This window comes from Aplysia californica, unplaced genomic scaffold, assembly GCF_000002075.1.
Source record: "Aplysia californica isolate F4 #8 unplaced genomic scaffold, AplCal3.0 scaffold01049, whole genome shotgun sequence".
Classification (NCBI taxonomy): Eukaryota; Metazoa; Mollusca; class Gastropoda; order Aplysiida; family Aplysiidae; genus Aplysia; species Aplysia californica.
This window is the reverse complement of record NW_004798319.1, coordinates 168934-175129: the sequence shown is the minus strand read 5'-3', so window position 1 is coordinate 175129 and position 6196 is coordinate 168934.

Sequence of the window (6196 nt, the reverse complement as noted above, 5' to 3'; positions counted from 1 at the left end):
GTAGAGTTATTGGTATCACCTTAAAGCTTGTTCAATTGTCTTTATTTGGATGAAAAAAATATCCATTTATCTTGAATACAAGTCCGTGGTAACTGAAAATTTACTTTTTTAAAATCCTTTAATCAACGTTTTTCAGAAAAATCCACACAGAAGTGAGTTCTTTAATGGGCATGAAAGGTGTTGAGCCAAAAAACACAAATTTGATAAAAATTCACCAACCTTTGGGAAAAATTCAAGTTTCTTCACTTTGATTATTTTGATGAAAGCCTGATTCCACCACACTGCCTCACATATGAGTGCGCGGGACACGTAAAACATTTTCAGTTGGTAGAACATTTGAATTTTTGCCTGTGTGGCGGCCAAATCCGACTCTTATTCATTGATTTTGGACCTCCAAGGGATCTTTGAGGTGCGTAACTTGCACAGGGGACCTCCGAGATTTTTTGCCCTTGTCCGAGTAGATCTTTCCTACCATAAGATCAGGGGTGTGGCTGAAAGACAGCAGTAAGAAGGAGCCAAGGAGTAGCAGTAGAAAGGCTGCAGAAAGAGTCAGGAACCCAGAGGAGGGGAAAAGGAGGTTTTGGGGATGGGGGCAGAAAATGGAGACGAAAGCAGACGACAGAACATTGCTAGAGAGCGGGAAAGGAGGTGAAAGGAGACAATTTTAGAGAAAAAAAATGTTCATTGCCATCCGGATTCGAACCAGGGACCTATTAGTATTAGCCCTGAGGGGCGACTTTATACCTATACCTGCCCCAAGGGATGATGAAGATGGTCAGATTGACGTCATCCTCGTGCAATTTTACCTTATGGTAGTCGTTCCATTCGTCAAGAACTATCTTCTTTGTCTGAGCTCACACTGACCTGGCTTGTAAGAATGGGGACGCGGTGTGTTGTGTCTCCCTTGTGGCATGCTTGTTGAGTGCCTGGAAGTCGACGGTGCGTCTGGGCTTGCTATCCTCCTTTGGGCCTACCATCATCCTGTGACACCAGGTCACTGGTTCACCAATGGGTACCGGTTCGATCACTCCAAGTTGAACGTCCTGGTTGAGGCCGGCCTTGACCTCCTCCATCCTGTGTATGGGTACATGGATGGGCGTGTGGTGGGCTACTAGCATGGCTTCAGGGTCAACATTGGTAGGGCTTGGTGGGTCCATGTATTAAATGTGGATGATGCGTATAGCTCTCGAAGGTGGTCTTCATGCTTGCCATGATTTTCTTCCGTTGGCAGGAATGGAAAATGAGTGGGGCGTCCGGGGGGAGAAAGGGGTGACGGGCTCGTGCAAACTGCTGTCAGTGAGGGGATTTAACTAGTGTTGGATCAGGATCTCCAGTGAGGCTGCCATGTACCTGGTGTATTCCAACAGTGGGGAAATTCTTGGAAATCATTCCCTAGGCGTTGCATGCCTGTTTACTTAGGTAAAACTTTTGAGCGTTTTTTGTGAAATAAACTAACTGATGAGTTTCTAATTACTTACCCTCTTACCCTTTCTTAGTTTTTCTTTGACCTTGCTTCTGAGGGGAATGGGGATTCTTTGGGCTGTATGAACTCTGCATGGCCGAGCATCCCCCTTCAGCTCGATTTTCGCTGGTCTGGTTTTGATAGCATTTTTATCTAAGCCTCCAAACTGTGAATCTACCCATACTACTAGTCCCATCCTTGCGCCAGCCTCTCGGCTCAGAAGATTTTCCGGTGCTAGCGTCACATAAACTGTGGCATCACAAAATACCGCCCTCTTCATCTTCCACATTCCTTTAGTTGACTTTCTTTCTTGCATGGCACATTTTGGTGAAATGATTCTTCTTGGAGCACTCTCAACGTGTTTTCCCGTATGCTGGAAATTGTCATCTGCCGTGGGGTCCCCCACAGTACTGGCATACGCACGTCTTGCTGGCCTCTGCTTTCTCCGCGTCCCCGCAGAGCAGGTCATCTACGTGGTCACCCATGCACACTCCCACGCTTGAGGGTACCCAGTCCAAAGGATTGAACCGCATCAACATTTGGCTATCTTTGCTCTTTGATTTGGGCCTTTACCCTTTCTGTCTGTCTTGCCATAGTGATGTCTTTCTCAAGGGTAAAATCAGGCTCCAACTGAAGTTTCTCTATTTCTTTGTCGATAATGCCCAGGACTAGCCGGTCCCAATGTTGTCCTTTTCTTGGAAAGTTGTATTCTGAGAGAGTTCGTATAAACTTCTGACATATTTTTCAATAATCTCTTTTTCTTTCTGACAACATTTGTGGAACTGGGCTATCTCATAAATCCCATTTCGTTTTGAGCTGAAATACCCATCAAACTTCGTCAGAACTGTGTTGAAAACTTTGCTTTCAACCTGAGAGAGACCAAAAGTTGATAGAATCTTCTCTGCCTCAGGGCCCAATGCGTAAATGAGGCTATTAACCTGTACTTCTTCACTCTTCTTCGTCAACTCAGACGCACAGCCTAAGTCTAAGAAAGGGTTGGGTCCACATAGCCCATGTTATTGGCTCACGGAAGTTGAAATTTTCTGGCGGTCATGTTTCTTCCAATTACCGTGACGTTTCTACTCGTTATGGCTTACTCTCATGCAGATCGGGCCTCTCCAGAAGAGAGGAAGTCATTTTTACTCGATTACGCATCAGACCCATGTCCCCGACACATAAATACCTCCTTCGGGGAGATTAGAAGCCGCTCTGTGTCGGATGCGACGCAGATTTTACCATTAGACACATTTTAAGAGAATATCTAGACTTCGGAGAGACCCGAAAGAAATATTTTAGTTTTTAAAAATTACAAGTAAGATCTGTTTTCCGTTTTTGGTCCTGACAGAATCTTGGATTTTATAAAGATTGGCCTTTTCGGAAAATTATAAATACATGTATTATTATTTTGATTTCAAGCAGATTAACATTTTTGGATTGTTATTTTACCTCAACTTTTTAACATTTTTAAACTCTGATCGTTAACCTAGCCATGCAATGAACTGTTGTGAAAGCAACCAACTTATGTTTCGCGCGCTCATATGACCTTACGCAGTTGCGAGCGCCGTAAAACACCTACTAAAAATAAAAAATTTAAAAATGCAGTTCTCCTGCCTTCTTGGACCACTGGCTCACTTCTGACACCATGTGAGGATAGCAGGGTTCACTTTCACACCAGTAAAAATGACCAAATGGTTAGAGAGACAGACACAGCTTTGCATACTCAAGACACCATATTTCCAGAGTCCTGAATCTCCAGACAATGTGAGAACTGCTCAGGGAGAGATTACAATGGAAAGGAAACAACTCCTGATAATTGACAAACAACTGTTGTGGATTATAGATTATGTTCCATATCGTTACAGTGTGTGTGTGTGTGTGTATTTGTATGTGTACATATCACTGTGTATTATATTGGTGTGTGTGTGTCACTATAACGATTTCATGCTGTATGTATGCACTGTGTGTTTGTGTGTGTGTATATATTATATGTGTATACGTTAAGTGGAAACCTGATATAACATGGATGACTGGACCAGAGAAAAAGTCCTGTTATATCGGATTCCTGTTAAATCAGAAATGCAAGGGAAGTAAGCATTTGTGGACTAATCCAGCAGTATACATGGGTAGTTTCCCTTGCCACAAATACCCACGAACAGCACACCGCAGCCCTTTCTCGTGGCCATGTGGCACATTGCGCGTGTGTGTAGCTAGGCTTAGAAGTAGATCGAAGTGTGCAGCACACCGCAGCCCTCTCTTGCTTCACCCGCTGCGTGTACAGTGGAACTAGGATTCAACGAGTTCGCCGGGCCTGACCGAAAATCTCGTTGAATCCAAGTGTTCGTTATAGCAAACATGAGGTTTTGTGTAGATAATTACAGGCACTGAGCAAGTAATGTGTAAAGAGAAGTAACAAGTAGTGCTTGAAATGCCTGCATATCATGAGCTGTGAAAAAAAAAGACTGATTCGTTCGAATGCACGCCTGTGTCATCTCGATCGTTTGGCAAAAAGTTGTGTTTCTGTGTAGAGCCTAGGATACAGCAATTTTTGATTCCATAGACCAGCGCACAATTCAATGCGTAGATCTACGTCAAGACTAGCTTATCATTGAAATAATGATCAGTGACCAAGGGTAAAAGAAAAGACTGTGACGCGTGTGTATCTGCGACATGTAATGCCCTGAACGCTAGTGCCCCCCCCCCCCCCCCCTTGCTCGCGCTAACAATGCATATTGTGTTGATATGAAAAAAGGCCGCTGATTGGTCGCATGCAATCGGCTAAATAAATAATAGCTTTTTAGCCTAGTTCACGATACAGGTGCAATGAATGGTTTCCGGGAATGCATAGTTTGCTCTGGGAGAAAAATGAGCGAAGCCACGTCTACGGGGGATGTTCACCCTTGAAGAGACCTCGTTGAATCCGAGCTCGCTGATTTAAGTGCTCGTTGAATCCGGGTTATTTTTATTGATTATAAAGAAGAAAATAAATGGGGAATCTATCTCCTCTCATTGAATCCGAGTTCTCGTTGAATCCAAGCTCGTTAAATCCGAGTTCCATTGTATTTGCAGTGGCGTGGGCTTGCTTCATTACTGCGTTTTTCTCTCTCTTTCTCTTACTTTTTACACATTGTTAACGAGCGTTTGTCCATTCTATAACCGATTGGGCTTTTGGGCTCCAATGAGGCCCTGTAAATGTAATTGCCGATAACTTTTAATAGAGACAAAGAGTAGGAAAAAACAGGGATATAATTAATCCTCGTTTTTACCGGATCCCTGTTATTACTGGGCCTGTTATATATGGTTTCCACTGTATTACTTTTACAATGGAATGTGTTTGTGTGTATCGCTTACAAGTGTATGTGCATGTTGGAATGTATGTGTATATATGGGTGTGTGTATGTGTGTTTACTTGTGAACTGTGTAAATGAAGTGAGATTGCGAGTATAATAATTATATATGGGCATGAATGGGAGAAGATTATATTCGAGTTTTGTCTTTGCTTGCAATGTGCATGCATGAGCATATATGTACACTTGTAGTATGCATACCATATATATTATATATAGATCTTTAGATCTATGTATTGTTTGTGTGTGTGTGCGTGTTTGTGTTAATATTTATGCATTACAGTATCAATTTTCAGCCATTAACGTCCGTCCATGGGGGTGAGGGAGAGGTACTTCTTATGACATCAGTAAATGTTCATGTCACAAATGTTGCTCACACTTGTGTTTGTTCACTATTTCTATACCAACAGGTGGTGCAATAGCAAGGCTCTTTGCTTTAGCGCGTAGAAGATTTAATCACAATTCCTGAAAGGAGAACATTTTTATCAAGTATCTTCATCCCTCTGTTACTACTGTTAGGATGTTGTCTCCCACCCAGCCTGGCAGGATGACCTCAACAGGCAGGATCGAAGCAGCAGCCCACTTCCTAAATGAGCTGCAAAGTGCCTGGCCATTACACCTTTGATTTTTTGTTTTGGTTAGTAACACAAATAGGTCTTATAAGTGCTGAAGATTAGAAGTATTATTAGAGAGTAACATATAAAGAAAAAAAAGGAGAGATGAGGCCAAAAAATTGTTTAAAAAGATGGAGCAAACCACATCAGAGCACCCGTCAACTACCCACTATGCCACTCAAGCCTGGCAAAGTAAGACAGACTAATACAACAGATATGGAAAATAAACAAGTAGGACCAAACAGTAGTAGCCTACAACTCCAATCACTCTGTGAATGTTTAGTATAGTATAGTATGGGTTTATCATTTAGCACAGTATTGGTTGAAAAATATAAATATTATGACTCAACCCTGCCTGTCCGGGTCAACTAGGGTTGAGAGTGATGCAAAGTCTCAGCAGACGGAGTTTCTCGATAATAAAATCTCCCCTTACCTGAATTGAACTCGTACCTTTTCTTGAGCTTGTGAAGCACCTTTCTGTAACACCACTAACACTAGTCAATATGAATTGAAATGGAAAGTGGTCTACCATACAGTTAAGTTATTAAGGTGGATTTTAAAAGATCTTTGATCTCCTGCAGAATAGAGCACAAAATTAATACTTTGAGGACACGAACCAGCATTGCTAAAACTGAAGTCTTGTATGACACCACCGAAGGAGTGAGTAAGTGAAAGTGGAGAGAGCGAGAAAGAAGATAGTAGAAAGGAACATAGAGATGGTGGAAAGAAAAGTAATGAGAGAAAGAGAGATATACAGAGACCAAAAGTTGTTACAG